The sequence below is a fragment of the Balaenoptera acutorostrata genome, chromosome 8 (genome assembly GCF_949987535.1).
Source record: "Balaenoptera acutorostrata chromosome 8, mBalAcu1.1, whole genome shotgun sequence".
Taxonomy (NCBI): domain Eukaryota; kingdom Metazoa; phylum Chordata; class Mammalia; order Artiodactyla; family Balaenopteridae; genus Balaenoptera; species Balaenoptera acutorostrata.
The window spans coordinates 108,502,006-108,527,000 of record NC_080071.1 but is presented as its reverse complement, the minus strand read 5'-3'; the positions used below and the strand labels follow the sequence as shown (position 1 = coordinate 108,527,000).

The 24,995-nt window shown below is 45.1% G+C and overlaps 1 protein-coding gene and 1 non-coding gene across 5 annotated transcripts in view; both read right to left on the bottom strand.

The window, feature by feature from the left end:
* Positions 1 to 24,995, bottom strand: part of TFCP2L1 (transcription factor CP2 like 1) — a 66,319-nt gene that overhangs the window by 30,713 nt on the left and 10,611 nt on the right. The gene's annotated exons all lie outside the window — the stretch shown is intronic.
* Positions 22,092 to 22,164, bottom strand: TRNAE-CUC (transfer RNA glutamic acid (anticodon CUC)). Its single transcript has one exon. It is a non-coding gene; the product is annotated as a tRNA-Glu (tRNA).

The window sequence follows — 24,995 nt, the reverse complement described above, 5'->3', positions numbered from 1 at the left end:
AAATAGGATATGCCACATTCTTAGAGGGGAAGACCACTTAGCAAATGATGTCAACTTTTTCCAAATTAAGTAAATTCAACCACAACTCTAAAACAGCTTAGCATACATCAGAGCTTCATAAAGGATGCTTTACAAATAAGAGAGAACAAATGATCTCATAATTGTTCTTGGTAAATCTAATCAAAATTTGTTTAAAAAATTTTTTAAATAATGATACACTCACAAGAAGTTACAAAAATAGTACAGAAAGGTCCTGAGTATCAACCCCAGCTTCCCCCAGTGGTGGCATCTGAGGTCACTATGGTACATTATCGAAACTGACTGTGGCACAGTACAATTAACTAAACTCCAGACCTCATGCAGATTTCCCTGGGTCTTGCAGGTTTAATCCAAGTTACCACTGGAGTAAAAAACTAATTTCCTAAGGTTTTGTTTTAAGGTGAACGGCGACTCAATAGGGAAGGACTTTCTGAACCCAAAATCAATGAGGGAAAGAGAAATCTGATCGAGATAAAGATACAGATACAGATGTAGATATATATACATCTATATCTTAAATGCAAACAGCAAACTAGGAGCAGCACAAACCCAGTGGTTAACAGCTTTAATATATCTAGAAAAGCAATGATTAGAAAAATATTAAAACAAAACAAACAAACAAGAAAAACAAAACAAAAAAAAAAGAAAAATATTAAGACTCCCTGGAGTGGGTTAAATTGTAGTCCCCCAAAAGATATGTCCATACCCTTATCTCCAGAAGTGGGTTAAATTGTAGTCCCCCAAAAGATATGTCCATACCCTTATCTCCAGAACCTGTGAATGTTACCTTCTATTTGGAAAGAGTCTTTGCAGATGAAGTTTAAGTTAAGGATCTTGAGACGAGGAATGATCCTGGTTTGTCCTGGAGGTCCCTACATCCAATGACAAGTGTCCTTATAAGAGGACACACAGAGGAAGGAGGAGGCAAGGTGACCACAGGAGCAGAGATGGGATTGATGCAGCCACAAGCCAAGGAATGCCTGGAGTCACCCAAAGCCGGAAGACGCAAAGAATGGATTCTCCGCTAAAGTCCCCACGGGGACCACAGCCCTGGAGGATTTCTGACTTCTGGTCTCCAGAACTGTGAGAGAATAAACTTCTGCTTTGTGTTAAGCCAACGTGTTTGCAGTCCATTTGTTAAAGCAACCCCAGGAAACTAATATACTCAGTCCCCCAGTGAATAACAGAGCAGGCAGAGACTACGACATTCAGTCATTCGTTCCAAGTATTTGCTGAGCACACAACCGCACGCCAAACGCCGTGCAATCCTGGGGACACGGTGCCGTGGGCGTGGACATGATGCTGGCTGGCTCAGAGGTGCCCACTCGGTGAAGCTCCCTTCTCAGTTAGGTGGGACCCGTCCATCCGGCTTTCGCCAGCCCGGCTGCCAGGACGCGTGAAAACCAGAAAGACACACCAGGCCCCAGCACCGCTCAGGTCGCCCTGCCGGGCACGTTCCATCAGAAGGAAAAGGCATGGACCCCAAACTCTTGGCCTGCTCACGTGCCAGCTCCTAAGGGTCTCGCTGACCTGAATCGACACTGGTACCTTTCTGAAAAAGCCAGATTTTTCACACACGTTTCTGGGCTCCGGAGCCAACACTCCCTTGATAGCGACAGGCAGTGCAGCCTCACACACCCTAAACTGGTTTTTCCAGTGTCCTCCACCTCCCCCAGGAAGAATGCAGCCGGCTCTGGCATGAGGCCCAAGGCCCAGATGGTCATTACCGTGGGTTTACGGGCGCCCCAGGGCCCCACGAACACTGACCCCAGGCTCCGCGGGGCAAGCTCAGCTCAGGGCCGGCAGGCGACACCTCCCGTTCCGTGCAGAGTGCGCATCACAGGTGGCCGCTCAGGGATCAGAGCTACTAACGGGGCTACAGGCCCGGGGTCCCGGCCTCCTCCACCGGCAGCACAGACCTGCCCCCCTGCTTCCCCACCGCATCTCCCTTCCTCACGGAACCCCCCCAGCCACTCTGCACCCCCCTGCTCAGGCCTCAGACAGACACCCGGCCTCCCTCCCCATCCGGGCTGCCAAGGCACCGACACACGTCCCCAGCCCCCTCCCAGCCAGCACAGCAGCAGCACCCCCAGTGACACACGGGCTGATGAGCAAGGTCAGGACGGCTGAATTGACCCGGGGGACACGGACATCTCTCTGCTTGGCCAGCATCACCTCAGGGCATGGGTGGGAGCCGAGGAAAGCGGGCTCTGTCAAGGCACAAGGCTGTGTCTGTTTTGGTCACCACTGTACTGTTTGACGCAGGAGGGACTCGATGCTCTGTGCTAGAACTACAGGGCTGGCAAAAGCAAGACAGCCTCCCGCCCTCAAACGGTTGGCAATCTTCTGGGGTATCTCAAACAGATCGGCATAAGGCGAACCCTAGAGACGATCACACTGAGGGAAGTAAGTCAGACAGAGAAAGACAAATACCATATGAGATCACTCATATGTGGAATCTTAAAAAAGGATACAAATGAACTTATTTACAAAGACAGAAATAGACCCACAGACATAGAAAACAAACTTATGGTTACCAAAGGGGAAAGGGGGGAGAGGGATAAATTAAGAGTTCGGGATTAACATATACACGCTATACATAAAACAGATAACCAATGAGGACCTACTTTATAGCACAGGGAACTGTACTCAATATTCTGTGATAACCTATAAGGGAAAAGAATCTGAAAAAGAACGGATATACGTATATGTATAACTGAATCACTCTGCTGTACACCTGAAACTAACACATTGTAAATCAACTGTATGCCAATATAAAAGAAAAATTAAATTTAAAAATTTTTAGAAAAGAAAAAAATTAAGAAACAACAGAGATCCAGAGGGGGAGGTGGGGAGGAAGGGTCTGGATAAGAAAATAACACTTGGCGATAAACTTTGAAGAGTGGGCAGGATTTCTACAGTTGAGGGAAGAATGAATGAGAAAGTAACCCCAAGCAAAACTGTAGTCGGGAGGTGGCCCTGAGAGACATGCCTTTAGGGAACACCTAACAGCTTCCATTCACTGGGTGCTTAGCCAGCAGCGAAGTCTGCCCAGGTATTAACTCACCTGAATCAACAGTGCAGCTTAGATTATGAGCCCCACCTGATAGAAGGAAGCAGAGGCTCAGAGAGGTTACCTGACTTGAGCAAGCTCACACAGCTAGTCAGTGACAGAGCCAGGAGCAGAAACTTGGCCCCAGCCAACCTGCTGTGTGTTGTCTGCAGGGCAGAAGGCTCTCTCTCAACTTCGCCTTTCTGGAAGGCATCTGGTTCCATTCTGTTTGCTGGTTAAAGTCTGCCCCAGCATCTGGTGGCATATAAAGCGCCCCATGAGCCCCATCCCCAGTCAAGATGGTATTTTTTTCTCCTTCCTTCTCCCCTTTAGGACTAGAAATAAAGGGGATTCTTAGGATGACCAACTCGACTTGTTCCCTGACCCTGGATAAAGCACGTTGACTCCATTTCCTTGTCTGTAAAATCCTCTGTTTCCTATACCCTAAACAATAATCCAGAAGGATAGCAAGAGGGAGGAGATATGGGGATATATGTATATGTATAGCTGATTCACTCTGTTATAAAGCAGAAACTAACACACCATTGTAAAGCAATTGTACTCCAATAAAGATGTTAAAAAAACAAACAAACATGACTTTAAAAATTTGAAATAAAATGAAAAGATTTTGAACTTCTGGAAAAAAAAATAATAATCCAGAAGGATAAATAAATCACTACAGAAAATGACAGTAAAGCCTGTTCTAATTTCAGAATTGTGAAATGTGGAACAAGGAAAAAATGTTGGTCTTAGAATCAAGGGAATAGGATAATAAATAAGTAAACAATCACTTAGTTGTCATCTAGCTCTGTGTCGGGACATTGCTAAGCCCTCGCGAGCATTATTTCATTCAGCCCTCTCAACAATCTTAGGAGGAAAACCCATTATTGCTCCCGTTTTATAGATGAGGAAATTAAGATCCAGAGAGGTTAAGTATCTTGTGGAAGATCAAACCCAGCTCTGCTGGACTCCGAAGACTGGTCACTTAGCCAAGCTACTCCGCACGGTGTCTGGTGGCTTCAAAAGTTCCCTTCTGGTTCTAATATTCAAGGAATCCGTCTGTTACATTTCTCCTGAATTTCTTGATATTTGTTTTACTTCATGACCCTGTTCCATCCGCCTAAACCCTCCCCTTTCTTTTAAGGCTCAAATTCCTAATGCGCAGGACCTCAGTTCTCTGAACCAAGATGGGCCTTAGAAATCTGATGTATATGTGACCATTCTGTAGCGTATCATTTCCTCATGATAAACGAGCCTCCCTGAAACACATGTTCCCATTCCCTTTAAAATACTCTGTATAGGGACTTCCCTGGAGGTCCAGTGGTTAAGGCACCACGCTTCCACTTCAGGGGGCACAGGTTCGATCCCAGGTGGGGGAACCATGATCCCGCCTGTCGCGAGGCGCGGCCAAAACATAGAAAAAAAAATAAAATAAAAAAGAGAACAAGGGGATATATGTATATGTACAGCTGATTCACTTTGTTATAAAGCAGGAACTAACACACCACCGTAAAGCAATTATACTCCAATAAAGATGTTAAAAAAATAATAAAATAAAATACTTTGTATAGCACAGGGAACTATATTTAATATCCTGTGATAAACCATTATGAAAAAGAGTGTATATATATATATATATATGTGTGTGTGCATAACTGAATCACTTCGCTGTACAGCAGAAATTAACACAACACTGTAAATCAACTAGACTTCAATAAAATAATTTTTAAAGTAATAATATAAAATACCCTGAACATATTATAAGGTGACAATAGCTAAAACCATGACATTTTTGGTATGAGGACAAATAGAACAATGTAAAAGAGCCCAGAAACAAACCTTTAGATTCTAGGAAACTTGATCTATATAGCAGTGCTTTTAAAAAAAAGACAGACTTTTTAAGAGTGCGAGATAACCGGTTATCCATATGGAAAAATAAATCCATACCTCACATCACACATAATAAATTAATTCTAGGTGGATGAAAACCATAAAATAAAAGCAAAACCTTAACATTTCTAAAGAAAATATGAGACTACTTTATGACCATGGGGTAGGAAAGGATTTCTTAAACTAGAAACAAATACACAGAAGAAAAATTATGTCCTTTGTAAAATATAGGAAAATCTGTGTTGAAATTTATATCGAGAAACTTCTGAAAATACCAGGGGTGCTGTTAATATTTACACAGTCCCTATCAGTGGGAAATGACCTAGCAAACTGGGGCATATGGTCACCCTATGGAAACAGAAGAAGGTCAACAAACACATGGAAAGATGTGCGGGACGGTACAAGAAAACAGGATACTGTAAAGTAAAATAAGATACTATCTAACATCTGTCCGAGGGGCAAACATTTCAGCTTGACAGTAGCAAGTGTGGATGAGGCTGTGAAGAATGGGCTCTAGGGCACTGCTGATGGAAGCGTTACGCTGATATAACCACTGGGACCATAGTTTGCCTCCCCCCGACCCACAAAAAAAGGAGTTAGGCTAAAGACACACAAGCCCCCTGTCAAGCACATCAATTCTAGAGGCACATACTAAGGAAGTATTTGATATGCACTGGGAGACTTAGATAAAAATTGCCCGCTGTGGCATCGCTCATTGCAGTGAGAAATTGTCACCAACCTATATCCAGCCACAGGAGAAAGACGCATTAATTCTATTACGGGACTTAGAACGGAATAGCACACAGCGCTTGAAATGAGCCCTCCAGAGGCATGGATCAACATGGAGAAATCTCAGAAACATACTACTAAACAAAAAAAGGGGCACAGTGGTGTCTATGAGACCACTTATATAAAGTTTGGAGACAGGGAAAATACTGGTCGCTTTTATGGTGAAGTATGCAAAAAGGAGTAAAAATTTAAGCGTGTGCAGAGGGACCACCAACTTCACAACGATGGTTTTGCTTCTGGGAGGAAAGGCAAGAGGATTAGAAAGAGGTAAAATCAGAAGCAAATTTGGCAAGGTTGCAAACACCGCCTTGGGCACATGAATATTTGTTCTCTTATTCTCTAGAGCATTCAGTCGATCTGAAATTAAAATACAGTTGACCCGGGCTTCCCTGGTGGTGCAGTAGTTAAGAATCCGCCTGCCAATGCAGGGGACACGGGTTCGAGCCCTGGTCCGGGAAGATCCCACATGCCACGGAGCAACTAAGCCCGTGTACCACAACTACTGAGCCCGCACGCTTAGAGCCCATGCTCCGCTACAAGAGAAGCCACCGCAATGAGAAGCCCCTGCACCGCAACGAAGATCCAACACAGCCAAAAATAAATAAATTAAAAAAAAAAATACAGTTGACCCTAGAACAACGTGGGGGTCAGGGGCGCGGACCCTCGGGGCAGATCTGCCGTTCCTCTGTGTCCCTGGGCTCCACCAACCTCGGACTGTGTAGTACTGTAGTATTTGCTATTGAAAAAAATTCAATCTTGTGTATAAGTGGACCCGTGCAGTCCAAGTCCATGTTGTTCAAGGGTCAACTACTATTTCTCTCGCATGAAAAATAATTCAATGGAGGAAGAACTCTTGGAGCTGGTTGTCATTCTGCACTGCATTCTGGTTGTGTGTTTCCAACTCCGCAGCCCTGCCTTAGAGGGAGGATCTCTTGGGCTCCATTGCTGAGCAATCACTGCACACCAGCTGCTCCCCACCCACTCTGTGCCAGTGACACACTGGGTGCAGGACAGCCCGAGACACTAGCAGGGGTTGCATTCACCATACGCATTCACACACCATCCCCACCATTTTGCCACTGAAATTAAAAACCACCCACAGTGTAACGAGCCTGTTTTTTTTTTTATTTTATTGAAATAAATGTTGTGTTAGTTTCTGCTGTACAGCAAAGTGATCCAGTTATACATATATATATATATTCTTTTTCATATTCTTTTCCATTATGGTTTATCACAGGATATTGAATATAGTTCCCTGTGCTCTACAGTAGGACCTTGTTGTTTACCCATCCTATATATGTTTGTATCTGCTAATCCCAAACTCCCAATCCATCCCTCCCTCACCCCCCTCCCCCTTAGCAAACACAAGTCTGTTCTCTACATCTGTGAGTCTGTTTCACAGATAAGTTCAATTGTGTCGTATTTTAGATTCCACATGTAAGTGATACCATATGATATTTGTCCGTCTCTGACTTACTTCACTTTGCATGATCATCTCTAGGTCCAACCATGTTGCTGCAAATGTGAGCCTATTTTATTTAATCAACTCACTTCAACTTAATTTTTTCAAGTGCGTGTCACGTCTGCATATTGAAAATCATAATCGTGTACCATAATTAAATAAAGTCATGGTAAACATTATACAGCTATGCAGCTGCCAGCGTTCTACAGACCCGTACGATTACCGTGGGGATCTCGTTAGCACCCAGGTTTGGAGCCCAGACTCCCCTCTGGGCCCACGACTTTGTAATGGGTAAATGGCTCCAACAATGTGGACAGTATTGGTGGTTAACGCAGCGGGCTGATGTAAGTTTGAAGACACACCCAGCACACAGTGGCGCACAGGAGGGCCCTGGCTCAGAGGCTCCCCTGCGATGAGGCCATCAACAGCACGGCAGGGAGCCCTACTGCTGGTGTGGCCTTCCCGCAGCCTTGACAGAGCCCTTAAGGCTCTGGGTTTCCTCCAGTGACCCTGCCCGGCACCCCACCGGCCCCGGAGCTGTTAAAGGCCTCTTAAAGGCCGGCAGGCGTGAGCCCCAGGGCCAGCGTTTAGTTTAGCCCGGCCCAGAGGAGCCAAGGTGACAGGGAGTGGCGGTGCTGGAGGAGAGGTGGTCACAGGCTCCACGCCCACCGGCGGAGGCCAGCAGAGCTCGGTGACCCCCTCCCACTTGAGGGCTCCAGCTTTAGCCTGCGGGGAGGAGCGTGGGCCCCTCAGCTGGATGGAGGCTCGGTGGGGAGCCCGGGTCACCACCGGGAAGAGCGACTTAGACTTTGTCCAAAGGGCCCTGACACCACTCAAAGGGGGACGAAAGCTTCCCTCTTGCCCAACCTCCCACCCCCTCACCCCCCGTTGACCTTCCTGCTTCCACCCCACGCAGGGAGGAGCAGAATGGGGGAAGAGGGCAAGGAAAACACAGGAAAAGAAGAGAAAACTCTTTCAGCGAGGTTTTAAATAAAATACACAAGTGCAGCTCTCTACGTGGCCCCCGGCACAGGCAGGGGTTCAGCAAACCGAGCTTCCCCCCCCTTCCCTCGCATAACCCACAATAACCAATGTCTTCCAGCCCAGGCATCGGCAAACCTTCTCCAAGGAGGGCCGGGCAGTAACTATTTTCAGCCATGTGGGTCATAAGACCTGTCACAACGCCCAGCTTAGTCACTGAACAAGGAAGCAGCCACAGACAGCACATGAATGAATGGGCATGGCTGGGCTCCAATCAAACTTTTTATGGACACTGGAAGTTGAATTTTCACATAATTTTCACTCTTCCTGCTGACCTCTTCCTCCCTCCCAACTTCTCTCAGCGCTTTGCAACTTCGCCCCCCAGCTTTCTTGCCTGATGGCTAAGTCAGAGCTCTCAGAAGCCAGCTACCAGTTTACCTGAACTAGATTTGCACACACACACACACAAACACACACACACACCCATAGCCCCTTGGACAGTACTGACATGTTTTAGGTTTTTAACTGATGGCTGCAGAATCTGACATTGAATTCCCTAAAGCAAATAACAGAGCTGGAACTAGTCAGCCAAACCAAGAAGAACATGCAAAGATGTTTAACCTCTTTAGTGGTCAAAGACAGGCCAAATGAAAATAACGCGGACTTCCCTGGTGGCACAGTGGCTAAGAATCCGCCTGCTGATGCAGGGGACACAGGTTCGAGCCCTGGTCCGGGAAGATCCCACATGCCGCGGAGCAACTAAGCCTGTGCGCCACAACTACTGAGCCTGCGCTCTAGAGCTCGCAAGCCACAACTACTGAGCCCACGTGCCACAACTACTGAAGCCCACGCGCCGAGAGCCCGTGCTCCGCAACAAGAGAAGCCACCACAATGAGAAGCCCTCACATTGCAACGAAGAGTAGCCCCCACTCACCACAACTAGAGAAAGCCCATGCGCAGCAATGAAGACCCAAAGCAGCCAAAAATAAATAAATAAAATAAATAAATTTATTTTAAAAAAAAAGAAAATAATGCAATGGCAGTTTCATTTATCAGACTGGCCAACGTTTAACAGATTGCTAACGTCCCTCAAGGACAAAATGTGGGGAAATGGGCTTTCACATGTCAGAGGTGGGAGATGGGATGTCACAGCCTTTAGACAGTATCCATCAATACTACAAACGCATACAGCCTCTGACCCAACCATGCCATCTCCTGCACTCTAGTCCACAGAAAAGGGTGTGGAGAAAAGGGAACCCTCCTACACTGTTGGTGGGAATGTAAACTGGTATAGCCACTATGGAAAACAGTATGGAGGTTCCTTAAAAAACTAAAAATGGAACTACCATATGATACATCAATCCCACTCCTGGGCAGGTATCCAGAGAAAACCATAATTCAAAAAGACACATGCACCCCAATGTTCATTGCAGCACTGTTTACAATCGCCAGGACATGGAAGCAACCTAAATGTCCATCAACAGACGAATGGATAAAGAAGATGTGGTACATATACACAATGGAATATTACTCAGCCATAAAAAGGAACGAAATTGTGCCCTTTGTAGAGACGTGGATGGACCCAGAGACTGTCATACAGAGTGAAGTAAGTCAGAAAGAGAAAAACAAATACCGTATATTAACATATATATGTGGAATCTAGAAAAATGATACAGGTGAACTTGCAAAGCAAAAATAGAGACACGGAAGTAAAGAACAAACGTATGAATACCTACCAAGGGAGGAACAGGGGAGGGTGGGATGAACTGGGAGACTGGGATGGACATATATACACTACTGTGTATAAAATAGATAACTGATGAGAACATACTGTATAGCACGGGGAACTCTACTCAATGTTCTGTGGTGACCTAAATGGGAAGGAAATCTAAAAAGGAGGGGATATATGTATATGTATACATATTATGTATACATATACAGCAGAAACTAACACAACATTGTAAAGCAACTAATTATTAATTTAAAAAATATATTTCTCTGAGGCTATTCAATGCAGCAGTACTGTTATAGCTAAAAACAAAATGAACTAAATGGTCAAAAAAAAAAGAACAAAACAAAAAAAACCAAACAAACAAAAAAATGAACTATATGGTCAACAGCTATGTTAAGACCAAGCTGTAGAAGAGCACACGGCTGTTACAGAGAATGAGGCCTGTCCCTTAACCAGGTGACACAGCATCGTGTGCCCCCGGAGATGCTGCAGCCTGGACACAAGGTCACGAACTATCCCTGCCTGGAGTACACAGCCTGAATCTAGTCATGAGGAAACATCAGGCAAACCCACAAATGGCCTGGATACTCTTCAAAACGTCAACCGCGTGAAAGACAAGGCTGAGGATCCTCCAGACGAAAGGACAACTAAGCACAGTGCCTCGTCTGGACTGGACCTGGAATCGGGGCGAAAAACTGGGGAAAAGGACAGTGTCAGAACCATTGGCCCAATTTAATAGGGCTGTGTGGTAGGTGAAGGTATTGTGTTAAGTTTCCTGAATTTGATCATGGAAATATGGTTATAGAAGAGAATGGCCTTGTTTTGAGGAAATACCTGCTAAAGTAGTTAGGATAAAAGAGCATGATGTCTACAGCTAACTCTCAAGTGATTCAGGGAGGAAACATATATATAAAATACAGAGATAAAGGAAATGTGACGAAACATTAAATACTGGGCTTCCCTGGTGGCGCAGTGGTTGAGAATCTGCCTGCCAATGCAGGGGACACGGGTTCGAGCCCTGGTCTGGGAAGATCCCACATGCCGCGGAGCAACTGGGCCCGTGAGCCACAACTATTGAGCCTGCGCGTCTGGAGCCTGTGCTCCGCAACGAGAGGCCGCGACAGTGAGAGGCCTGCGCACCGCGATGAAGAGTGGCACCCGCTCGCCGCAACTGGAGAAAGCCCTCGCACAGAAACGAAGACCCAGCACAGCCAAAAATAAATAAATAAATAAATAAATAAATAAATATAAAAGATACTGTCATTATTTAAAAAAAAAAAACATTAAATACTGATGAATCTAGCGAAGGGTGCAGAGAAGTTCATTATACTAACCTTTCAATTCTTCCACAGTTTGAAATTTAAAATCACTTTGAAAAAGTTAAGAGTTAAAAAATAATTTTAAAATTAAGATTATATATGTAAAGGACCTACTGTAGAGCACAGGGAACGATGCTCACTATTTTGTAATAATCTATAAGGGAAAAGAATCTGAAGAAGAATATATATATATATATATATATATATATACACACACACACACAAGAATGTATATATATGTATTACTGAATCTCTGTGCTGTACACCTGAAACTAACATGATATTGTAAATCAACTATACTTCAAAGATTATATATGTATAAAGATAATAATGTAAAGATTATATATACATAAAGATTATATATGTATATAATATATATACATATTATTATATTATATATGTATATAATATAATACTATATTATATATGTATATAATATACATATATTATATGGTTATATATGTATAAAGTAAGATTATATATGTATAAAGTAAGCTACAAGGATATACTGTACACTGCAGGGAATATAGCCAATATTTTATAATAACTGTAGATGTATGAGTATAGCCTTTAAAAACTGTGAATCACCATACTGTACACCTGTAACTTATATAATATTGTACATCAACTATACTTAAAAAAAAAGACAGTGGAAACCAAAAAAAAAAAAAAGTTAAGCAGATCTAGATCCACAATAGACAGAAAAAATCCAACACACACACACACACACACACACACACACACGAGTGGGAAAAAAACAAGTCACTGAATAATATGTACACAATGATTATACTTTTATTTTAAAATGTTATAGTATGTATATCCCTATATTTGTGAGCCAAATATATGGAACTAATAATGCATAGAGAAGGACCCTTTCCTCTTAAATTATATACATCTTCAGCATTAACTAGGAATATATTCCACGTGACTTTGAAAAAAACGACACAAAGAAAAGAGGGAGTAGTGCCTCATACCGTCCCAAGCACATCATAGGTGACCACGGTGATGATGGTTGGCATTGTTTTCTTCTAGCAGCAGGCTGGTACCCAAAAGCCGATCAGACAGGGGGGCATTTGGGGAAAGCAGTTCTTTGTCCCATAAACAAACCACCAGACACAGGCAGACGAGGTCAGACCCGCAGGTCTCTCTGGGCGGCCACCGGAGAACCTGCCGTCCAGGATCCCTGTGCCCATTTTGGGGGTAAGGACACCCAGGCCCAGGGAGCTGCGGATGTGCCCGAGGTGACACCGCAAGTTAGTGGCGAAGACTCAGTGGCCTGTGGCCTGGCCCAGGACGGGCGGGGGGAGGAGAGCGGGGTCAGGGCAGACACACTGGGATAGAGTCAGACCCTCCCAAGTCCTGGGCAAGTTCTCGAACCTCTTTGTACATCACTCTCTACGTGTGCAAAATGTTCTTGCGGTTTGTGGGGAGGAAATGAGATCATGCACCTGCAGCCTGGCAGGGAGGAAGGGCTCAGCAAGTGCCCATCGCGACTACCACCTCCAACCAACAAGCGTAGAGCCTCCCCCAGGCCCAGCCACTGTCCTGGGTGCCGCACGCCCTCCCCACTGCTCCAGCACTGAGCAGCCTGGCCGCCCAAGGCCATTCAAGGTCACCCAGCCCCAGGAAGCCCAGCTGGAACAAGCCCCCAGGCTACCTGACTCTCTTCCGGACCGTCTGGGGGAGGGGGTGCCCAGGGCATACACACCCCCGCCCTGCCAGCCACCTGCCCCGGGGCCGTGCCCACTGGGTGCTCCTGCAGCGTAGCTCTGGCCAGCCAGTGGAACCAGCGCAGGGCCTCCTGCCCGGATCACCGCGTTCCCAAGAACAGGAGGCAACTGCCCGGGCCGGCCAAGATTTACAGGTTGTTTACTTTCCAACAGTTACTGCTTTGGGTAATTAATGTCACATAAAACATAATGGAAGCCATCGTTACCTCTCAGGGAACGGACGGCTGGACGCCAGCAGTCCCAAAATAATAGCAGACGGAGAAAGCGCAAGGCCACAGTGTCTTCAGCAACGGTAGTCTGTCTTGTCACTTGTGTACGTGTGGTCTCGGGCAAGTGTGTGACACAGAGCGCTCACACACAAGGCTTTGGTGCAAAGCCACACACCCAAGTCCTGATCCTGACGGCCCATCACCTGTGTGACCTTGAGCCTTAACCTCCTGGCAGCCACGTACAAATGCCAGGGACTAGGCCGTGCCTGGCATACAGCGCGTCCCCAATAAATACTTGGAAGACAGTAAATATGCGTGTGCCTGTACCACAGCAGAAGAGGACATCGTATCCTGGAGTCCCCTTCAAGAAGGGATTGTTTCCGGGGTGCAGGGCCCGGAGAACATAAGATGCTCAGCTTGTGTTAAGCATCTTGCAGTGCCATAAGTGGGGAAACGCTCAAAAAAAGGATGGAGGTGGGTCACAGCATCCTAAGAGCCAATCTGAAGGAGCTCCCAACAGCCACAACTGGAACAATTTCAGAAACAAAATAGATAACAATAGTGTTGAATTTCAACACAGAGAATAAAATAAATATCCACTAGTCCATACTGATATAATAAATAAGTGAATAAATAAATTAGTGGTAGAGAAGAGAAAGCTCTTTCTTACAGTAGCGTTTCAATTACTAGATGTAGAAAGAATTATCTCCTCCTCCCCAAAATATTTATTAGTTACAAAGGGGAACATTGTAACTTTGCAGCAGAGAAGCCTGGCAGACACCACTCAATCATTAAGGTTAATGCCAACAGCAGTAAGACATATCGGTGTCATGATCCCCCAGTATGATGCCCTGGCAAGGGCGTCATGTCACTTCAACCCCAAAATGCAATAATCTCAGTATCATCATCTAAAAACATCAGACAAACCCAGATTGAGGGGCATGCTAGAAAATAACCGGTAACCACTTTTTAAGCCTGAAGGTCATGGAAGAAAAAGAAAGACTGGGAAATTATCACAGATTGGAGGAGATATAACAACAAAATGCCATGTGGGATCCTGGATTGGAACCCAGAACAGAAACAGGACAATCGTGGAGGAACAGATAAAATTCAAATAAAGACACAGAAGAGGGAACAGAATCATGCCCATGCAATTGCCTGGTTTCAATCACCGTACCGTGTTTGTACAAGATGTTCACGTTATGAAAAGCTGGGTAAAAGGTAAGCAGGAGTTAGCAGTAGTACTAGTTCTAATTTAGATCAAGTCTCAATTAGTCTCTCCTTGCTCCCCAAAATGCTAAGGATCCTCCAGCCCCACCCAGAACTGGGGAATGGTAGACTTGACTGGGACCCACACTCATACGCACTGCTGGCTGATTCCGAATCTGGGGTGTCTAGACCCCTAGACGCTTGATCAGCATCTTCTAAAATTGTTTGATTTGCTCTCAGTACTGGGAATGGTTATCTCTTTTCCTTGTTTCATTTTACGCTTGGTTGTTGCTGGTTCACAGGAAATTCACTACTTTTCTACAAGTTGAACTTTTATCTAGCCGCCCTGCTAAACTGAATCCTTAATCTATGAAAATGAGTAACGTGAAACTGCAGATAGGCAACCCGTTACGACTTACAAAATGGTAACTGCATTCGGTTCAACCTAATACCATGGTCCTTGCAGCTCGATACGCAAAAGGGTGGGAGAAAAATGGGCAATGGACATAAACCGCCAGTTTTTTAAAAAGTAAAAGAAATGCAAAGGGCTTGGCTCAGTTTCACTCATTTTTTTCATGATGGAAAAGAAGGAAATGCAAATCAAAATCAGGAGCTTATTTTCTGTGTGCCTCTTAGAACAGATTCAAAAGGCTGATAATACAGAGTCCAGGTAAGGATGTGGAGAAACAGGTACCCTCCTACACAGGTGGGAGGGGAGTAAACAGGTAAGTTAGTAGCACAAAGGACAGCACGGGGTAGAAAACCAAACCTCTAAGATAAGGTCAGAACTGTGACTCACTCGGGCATCTCCCTCCGTGCTCAGCCCAGCAGGAACCGTATGCCGTGGCTAGGGCTGTTCATAGACTCACACAGGCCCTTGATCTTGAAAGTGGGAGCCAGACCCTCCTGGTCGATCATATTCCTACCACCACCTGGCCCCCGGCAGCCCCGTTTTCAGTCTCGGCCTCTGGTATGTGGAGGACACCCTGGGGCAGTCACTGTGGGGCATACTGGGCTTGTCAGGGCAGCCCCAAGGCAGCCGAAGCCTCCCCCCCAGGCCCACCCAGGAGAGTGGGCACCTAGGGACCATCTCAGGGAAGTGCTCCATCCTCAGGCTCTGTTTAGAGTGGAGAAAGGGCAAGGGGCTGGGGGGGGGGGGCGGCCACACTGATGCAGCTCTCGGGTGAGCATCTGGTCTACCCTCCTGGAACCAGGGGATGGGCACAGCAGCCCCTCTGGGGGTGGGGGGGGGGGGCTGAGGACCTGTGATCCAGGGGCGTCTGGTGGCTTCACCATCTGCCCTCTGGCCATGGACACAGGGAAGCCGGTGGGCACGGACAGCATAAGGCAGACAGACCCTCAGAGCATCCTCACAGCGCCGGAGCCTCTCTGCCTTCAGTTTGCTCCTGAGACCCAGCAGCAATCCTGCCTTGAGGTCACCTGCTCTGTTGAGGCCGGCAAATGGCTGAAGAGGCCTCCGTCACCCCACCCTTTATTCCATCAAAACGATGGACAATAAAAAGCGCTAGATGTGGAGAAACTGGAACCTTCCTCTACTGCTGGTACAATGTAAACTCGTGCAGCTGCCTTGGAAAATAGGACCTGGCAGGTCCTCATAAAGCTCAACGCACAGTAGCCATAGGACCCAGAAATGCCGCTCCTAAGTGCATACACGTGAGAAATGAAAACATAGGTCCACACCAAAACTTGCACCTGAAGATTCACAGCAGTACATTCATAATAGCCAAAAAAGTGGAAACCACCCAAATGTCCGTCAACTAAAGAGTAAATAAAATGAGGTACGTTCACACAATGGAATATTATTCAGCAGCAGAAGGGAAGGAAGTTCTGATACGTGCTACATTGTGGATAGCCCTTGAAATCATTATCCTAAGTAAAAGAAGTCAGTCCCACAAGACCACCCTTTGCATGATACCGATTAAATTAAATGCCAGAATAGGCAAATTTACAGATGGAAAGCAGATTAGTGGTTGCCTAGGGCTTGGAGAGTGGGGGGACGGCAGGTGGAGAGGAAGAAAACGAAGACTGACTGCTACTAGGTGCAGAGTTTCTTTTAGGGGGACAAAAATGCTCTAAAATTAGTTGTGGTGATGGTTTAACATATTTAACTGACTAAACTAAAAAACAATGAATTGTACACTTAAACAGGTATGTGAATGTATATGGTATGTGCATTGCATTCTAAGGCAACTTTAAAAAGAGAGGGACCAGATGGAAATCCCACTCTGTCACCTGAGGCAAGTCACACAGCCTCTCCGGGCCTCCATTTACCACCTATACGATACAGGGGGGCGGGATGTGGGGTGGACAGGCTAAATCAGAGCTTCTCAAAATGTTCATAAATCACCTGGTCACTTGCAGGAAAATGCGGGATCTGATTCAGGTGCCCTGCAGCAGACCCCAGATTCTGCATTTCTAACCAGCTTTCAGGTGACACGGGTCCATGGACATTTTCAGTAGCAGGACATCAGAGATGGCATCTCAGGCCCCCTCCAGCCCTAATACTTAGGAATCTCCTCCAGCCCACCTCTGTGAATTCCCAGAGCATGTGTGGTCTGTCCTTCCCACTCAAGACAAACAGGGTCCCCTAACCATCCAATGGAAGTGACTGGGACCTGGTCACTGGATGGAGACCATGTGTTCTCCTCATGAGGAAGGTCAAGAACCTCCCAAGTCTGCCTGAGCACAGAGCACCTCGCTGGGCACAAGGGAGTCCCCGACCTGCAGAGCACAGAGCCATGAGTGGGGCAGGGCCCACCTTGTCCTGGCAAGGTCCGGGTCTCTCTTTCTGGAGGAGGTGGAGAACAGCAGTACCCTCAAGGCAGTGGCTCTCAAACCCAAGAATACCTAAGCATCAATCACAGGGGTGCTTGGCGAAAACGGATTCCTGCCCCTCGCAGCTCTAACACGGAAGGAAGCACACACTCCAGGAGACCCTGATGCTGGTGGTCCGAGGCCCAAACACTGCCCCAGAGCCACCCTGGAGAGAAGACAGGATTGCTCTCTAATAAGAGACTGTCAGGAACACACTGCACATGCTGGTAAGTCAGGTCCACCCTCCAGACCTCTCTTTCCCCATCAGGAAAGGGGCAAAGGAGAAGAGGGGAAGGGAGGCCAGCTGTCCACCTCTGGTCTCCAACCAAGTCAACACCAATCCACCCAAATGATAGGTTTCCTTGTTGGAGGGCCTTGCAAGGGAAGAGTGTCCCATGGGGAACTGTGAGAGGGACACAGAGTCTGGAGAAGAATGAGGTAGGGACACCAGCTCTTAACTGACACAAAGAAGCATTTCCCCCTCTCCCTGTGGCCTCAACAGACTCCAGATCTGTCCAGCCCGGGGTTCACGCCTGGCCCGGGAACATTCCACCTTTCCTCTGGGCTTCTTCCTTCTCTTGGGAAAGGAAGGGGTTGGACAGATCATGGTACCTACTCGTGTACAGCAACTCCTTTAAAACAAGACACAAAACCCCTTCCTCATTCAGAGCAGAGAATCTGTTCACGTTTTTTTTTAATTGAAGTATAGTTGATTTACAATGTTGTGTTAGTTTCTGCTCTACAGCAAAGTGATTCAGTTATACATGTATCTATTCTTTTTCAGATTCTTTTCCATTATGGTTTATTACAAAATACTGAATATAGTTCCCTGTGCTAGACAGTAGGGCCCTGGTGTTTATCTATTTTATATATAGTAGTTTGTATCTGCTAATCTCAAACTGCTAATTTATCCCTCTCCTCCCCTCCTTTCCCCTTTGGTAACCATATGTTTGTTTTCTAGACACCTTCTTCTAAGTAGTGATTCTAACCATAGTTCAGTGGTCCCTGAAACCTAACTCAGGAGCCGATTTACACAGAGCAAAGTGGGTCCATCTACTCCTGACCTTTCTTCCTGCTCCCCTTCCCTCCAAGCAGCCAAATTTAGTGGCAGAAGGGAAATAACACTTTTTTTTTTTTGAAATAACACTTTTTGAGACCCACTTATAGACCTGGCACTTAAATTATCTTCCCAATGGATAAACAACAAGGTCCTACTGTATAACACAGAGAACTATATTCAATAAACTATGATAAACCATAATGGAAAAGAATATTTAAAAAAAGAATGTATATATTAATATAACTGAATCACTTTGTTGTACAGCAGTAATTAACACAACATTGTAAATCAATTACATTTCAATTAAAAAAAAATTAAAACTTATCTTCCCACAATGTATAACCCTTCCTACCTGTGCAGTGACCAGAGTGAAGTCAATTAAACCTGATACCACCTCCCCCAAACTGATGGTCTGTCCTGGTGGCCAGGTCCACGTTTGGTTTAGGAGTAGGACACTCAAGGCTCCAGGCAGGCAGTTGTAGCCCCCAAGCCGCTGACCAGGGGCAGACCTGCTCTGATCAGAAATGTTCCTATGAAGTTGTCCAAATTATGGGCACAAAACGCAAGTCCATTTGATTTTCTCCTGGAAATTTTGGCATGCGCTGCTTTGACTATTTTTACAGTAAAAAGCCAAGGTCTTTATTCCCATCTTGCCACTAGGTTCTTCATGATCTTTTTTTTTTTTCCCCTTAGATTCCATATATATGTGTTAGCATACTGTATTTGTTTTTCTCTTTCTGACTTACTTCACTCTGTATCAATAAAGACACAGACCTACTAGAGAATGGACTTGAGGATATGGGGAGGGGGAAGGGTAAGATGTGACAGGGTGAGAGAGTGGCATGGACATATATACACTACCAAATGTAAAACAGATAGCTAATGGGAAGCAGCCGCATAGCACAGGGAGATCAGCTCCGTGCTTTGTGACCACCTAGAGGGGTGGGATAGGGAGGGTGGGAGGGAGGGAGACGCAAGAGGGAAGAGAGATGGGAACATATGTATATGTATAACTGATTCACTTTGTTATAAAGCAGAAACTAACACACCATTGTAAAGCAATTATACTCCAATAAAGATGTTAAAAAAAAAAAAAAAAAGCCAAGGTACTTTGCAGGGTTGGGGGAGGGTGACGGGAATCAAACTAGCCAAAAGCGCTTTTGCAGTGTTTCATCAGTTAGCAGATTACACTCGTTCCAGAAGCCCTCAAGTCCACTGCAGCAGGGGATAGTCCTTCGACGTTACAAACTCTGTTTCTGAATGCTTGGAGGCACTTAATAAAGATGCGACTAGGTCCACCTTTGCACCTTGACTGAGAATAGAAAGCAGGTCCCCCAAAATTTCATTCCATGGAGTGATGATGGCTCATCTGGAAGGCCAGACACAGTCACTGGCAGAGGCATCAAAATCCTTGCAGTCACGGGACTTCCCTTAACAGTGGTTAAGACTCCACGCTCCCAGTGCAGGGGGCCCGGGTTCAATCCCTGGTCAGGGAACTAGATCTCACATGCATGCTGCAACTAAGAGTTCGCATGCCGCAACTAAGGAGCATGCCTGCTGCAACTAAGACCCAGTGCAGGCGAAGAAATGAATAAATAAATATTAAAAGAAATACCCTTCCAGTCGCAAGCGACTGGGGCCCAGAACGTCATAAAGATGTCTCGGAAGAACGTAGAACGTATTCTAAAGGGACGGAAAGGATGGGAGAGAGGAAAAAACACAGAAAGAGCTGGAAAACTTCACACAAAGGGAACAGGAGGGCAATGATACAGAGCAAGTCAGCTAAAACCTCTAAAGATGATAACCTCACCTGCTCTCTTGAGAGATTACATGAATGATGGCAACTTGGCATCAGCCAAAAGAGTGAGTCAGAAAACGCAGACCAAGGTCATCAGTCACAGGTCATTCTGAAGAGACTCAGTGATGCTATTAACTTAAATATTTCCTTAAAAAAATCTTGAGAGGGGTTTCCCTGGTGGCGCAGTGGTTGAGAATCCGCCTGCCAATGCAGGGGACACAGGTTCGATCCCTGGTCCAGGAAGATCCCCCATGCCACGGAGCAACTAGGCCCGTGAGCCACAATTACTGAGCCTGCGCCCTAGGGCCCGTGAGCCACAACTACTGAGCCCACGTGCAGCAACTACTGAAGTCTGCGCACCTGGAGACCATGCTCCACAACAAGAGAAGCCACCGCAATGAGAAGCCCGCGCACCGCAACGAAGAGTAGCCCCCACTCAATGCGACCAGAGAGAAAGCCCGTGAATAGCAACAAAGACCCAACGCAGCCAAAAATTAATTAATTAATTTTAAAAAAGAATATATGTATATATATTTACAGCTGAATCACTTTACTGTACAGCAGAAATTAACACATTGTAAATCAACTATACTTCAATTAGGAAAAAAAAGGAAAGAGAGTTTGTTGAGGGTTGTATAGCCTGAGAGAAAGCTCAATCTGAAGGGGGGAAAACACTCACAAGTGAAAATGGCTGATTTAGAATGAGAAATCCAGGGAATTCCCTGGCGGTCCAGGGTTAGAACTCTGCACTCTCACTGCCAAGGGCGTGGGTTCAACCCCTGATTGGGGGAACTAAGATCCCACAAGCTGCGCGACAAGGCCAAAAGAAATTTTAAAAAAAGAATAGGAAATCCAGCTTTTCCCAAGTGGCCCCTTTGTGCCTGTAACTCAACCTGCAGCCCAAGGCAGTGCCCAAGAAGGTCAGGTAATTTTAAATGAACCATGTGTTTCTGATGCTTTGACATCTGGAGCCCTGTGAACCCTGGGTAGGCAGCCCCTCCCAGGGCTGGCCAATTCTCAGGGATAGTAAATGACTAGCCTAGAGGATGCTTTTCATATGCAAACTAACCTAGAGTTCACACTCTAGCCCGTCCCCTGCTCTATCAGGTTTTCCCAGCACGTCACGCTCCAGGCCACCAGCCCCCTGCCCTAATCACTCCAGAGCTGGGTGGGTACCAGACATCCAGGGACGGCCTTTCTGCCCCAGAGCCAATCCTAAACCTGCTTTCTCTGCCTCACCCATTCCTTCCCCTAGAGACCACCAGAAAGGGTCTTGCCCAGATTCTCCCCTCATTCCCTCTGCCTCCTGACTGACCCTGGTGCTTCTCCCTAAGGCCTTCCACTCCGGAACCGTGAGTAACAAACTATCTTTTTCATGGTAATGTCTCCTTATCTTTTGGCCTCACAATGCCTGAAAAATAATAAAACCTCCATTGAAAACAGATCAGGACACCTGTCCCTGCATCATCAGGTCCCCAGGGGAGCAAAAGAAAAAGCACAATGATTCAGGATAATGTGGAGGCTGGATTCAGATTTACAGCAGCCAACCTCTGAACACGTACCAGCACGGCAGGACAGCTGATGTGTCTTCTCTTTAAATTAATCCTGATGGAGGCCAACTCCATTTAATGCGTTGCTTCATCGATGCTGCATTTGTTCTCATATTATAATTTCTAATATAGTGTTTCTGGAGGTCAATGAAGAAAGGTTGCCTGCCATCAGTAAACAAAGGATGTTGCAGCCTCAGCCGCTGCAGTCACCCCTCAATGACGCACCCCGAGGAGACTCAGGATGAGAAAGTATAGGATGCTGACCCTAGGTAGCTAAGGTGCATACCAAAGGAATGATTTTAATCAGCCCAGACTCTTGCATCTTCCCGTACATAGAAAAGCGTTAAATTCCTTACCTTGAGCTGTCTGGTTTTCTTTCATTTTTAACATAATTTTTTTTTTTTCCTGCACCACACAGCTTGCGGGATCTCAGTTCCCTGACCAGGGATGGAACCTGGGGCCCTGGCAGTGAGAGCGCCAAGTCCTAACCACTGGACCACCAGGGAATTCCCTTACATAATTCTTAAGAATACGTCATTCCTAGTTCATCGGACCCCGTGGAATTAGATTGTCTAAGTATTCTATCTTAATTTAATTAAATGGTCCACCATTGCTTAAAGCATAACTGACATCTGACACGACCAGGAGACCTTTGAAACATTAAAAAATCATTTCTCTACACTGAGCTGTGATAAGAAATCTGTACAAGGAAGCTCCTATTTATTTCAATAAATGTTGGTCTTAACAACAAAGAAAAAGGGACTTCCCTGGTGGCACAGTGGTTAAGAATCCACCTGTTAATGCAGGGGACACGGGTTCGAGCTTTGGTCCAGGAAGATCCCACATGCCGTGGAGCAACTAAGCCCGTGTGCCACAACTACTGAGCCTGCGCTCTAGAGCCCGTGAGCCACAACTACTGAGCCCTTGTGCCACAACTACTGAAGCCCGCGCGCCTAGAGCCCGTGCTCCCCAACAAGAGAAGCCACCACAATGAGAAGCCCACGCACTGCAATGAAGAGTAGCCCCCGCTCACCGCAACTAGAGAAAGCCCGCGCGCAGCAACAAAGACCCAACACAGCCAAAAATAAAATAAATTAATTAATTTTAAAAATATATATATATGTTAAAAAAGAAAAAGAAAAACATGATTTAAAAAAAAAACCCAAAGAAATAAATAAACCAAATCAACAACCAAAACCCTAGCTCACTTCTTAGTATTTTATTAGCTGATTAATTCATAAATGAATTATGAGGAGTTGACATTTGGGAAAACATTTGTTCCTTAATTTCTGGGTTTTTTATTTAAGCTTTGTTGTGTGGTTTATAAAATTCTTTGCTGAGGAAACATTTCCAAATTTTATGGAGCCAAAATAAAGTATCCTGGCACAGCAAAAACAAACAACAATAACCAATACCTCAGTTAATTCTCAAGACAACGCCTGAAGTTGTTCTGTATTTTACAGAAAACACAGTTGACAGGTTTGGTAACTTGGGAAAGAACAGAGAGCCAGGAATTGAAACATGGGTGTATCCAGCTCCAAAATTCCTGGCTTTCAATCTGCCACCAAGTTTCTAAGAACGGATAATTAACAGCGTTATCCAAATTGGTGTTACCAACAAAGAGAAAGGTTTTTTTGTTTTGTTTTGTTAATTTAATAGCACATGCTGAATATCCTTCATGGATATACATAAGGATCTACTTCATGCTTTTTAATGGCTGCATATTCTACCAAATGAAAGTTCCCTGTTCAATAAGTTATTTTGGGGCAATATGATGGTCATTTGGAAAGTAACAGAGTTGGATTCCCACTTCATTCCTTCCATACCAAAATAAGTGCCAAAGTGTGAAAGACCCAGGTTTGGCGGCAGGGGTGGGGGTGGGGGGACAACATTTCTAAAAAACAGGTGAATAAAAAAATTTTTTGGGCTTCCCTGGTGGCGCAGTGGTTGAGAATCTGCCTGCCAATGCAGGGGACACGGGTTCGAGCCCTGGTCTGGGAAGATCCCACATGCCGCGGAGTGACTAAGCCCGTGAGCCACAACTACTGAGCCTGTGCGTCTGGAGCCTGTGCTCCGCAACGGGAGAGGCCGCGATAGTGAGAGGCCCACGCACCGCGATGAAGAGTGGCCCCCGCTTGCCGCAACTAGAGAAAGCCCTCGCACAGAAACGAAGACCCAACACAGCCATAAATAAATAAATAAATAAATAAATTTATTTAAAAAAAAAAAAAATTTTTTTTGATTTTTTTAAAAAAAGGAATTCCCTGGAGGTCCAGTAGTTAGGACTCGGTGCTCTTAGTGCTGGGACTGGGGTTCGATCTCTGGTCAGGGAACTAAGATCCTGCAAGCCGCACAGTGTGGCCAAAAATTTTTTTTAATTAAAAAAAAAAATTTTTTTTTAATTTAAAAATAAAAAAATAAAAACAGGTGAATACTATTAAGATCTTAAAGTGGAGAAGGCCTTTCCCAAATGGGACGTGAAACATTAAAATCCAATAAGCCTGATCACATAAAAATTCATTAAAACTTTTATTATGTAAAATAAAGAACAAGCAAACAAATGAAAGAAAAATGAATAAAATATATGAAAGCGTGGGAAAATATTTCTAACACATTATCCCACATATGCAAAGAGCCCTTACAAATAAATAAAAAAGGATGAAAAATCCCACTTGAAAAATGGGTAAATCAGATGAAAGGCAAACAAGCATAGAAACAATCAAATCAAATATGAAAAAATATTCAGCATCATTGAGGAAGTGAGGAAGGTATTGAGGAATACCTTATATTTTCCCCGCTAATTAACAAAGGTTAAAAAGTGTTGGCAAAAGGATAGAAAAATAGACATTCTCCATTCATTCAAAGAAGTTTTGTGAGCCAGGCACTGTATTAGGATTAGCAGTAAGCAGGATACCCGGGTCTCTGCCCTCTGGGAGTTTACGTTCCAGGTGTGCAGGGATGGAGGAGCAATGGTAAATGAGGAGGAAATAAACAATTATTCAGATAGTTATCGTTCGTAAAACTACAAATTGGTGCAACTCCATTGACGCCATTGCATGGCAATATGGCAGATGCTATCACAATGTTGTGCCGGCCATTCTATTTCTAGATATTTATTCTACAGATATTCTCACTCCTGTTTAAGCACAAAGATACGTGTACATGGATAATCACTGGAGTGCTGGGTGTAATTATGAAAAAAAGGGAAACAAGCCTAATGTTCCTCAAGAGAACAAATTACACAACATCCATACAATGGATCACAATGTAACCAGTAAAGATCAGCTTTTTTATTTGTTTGTTTTTAATGTACCCACATGGAAAGACTTTGAGGATA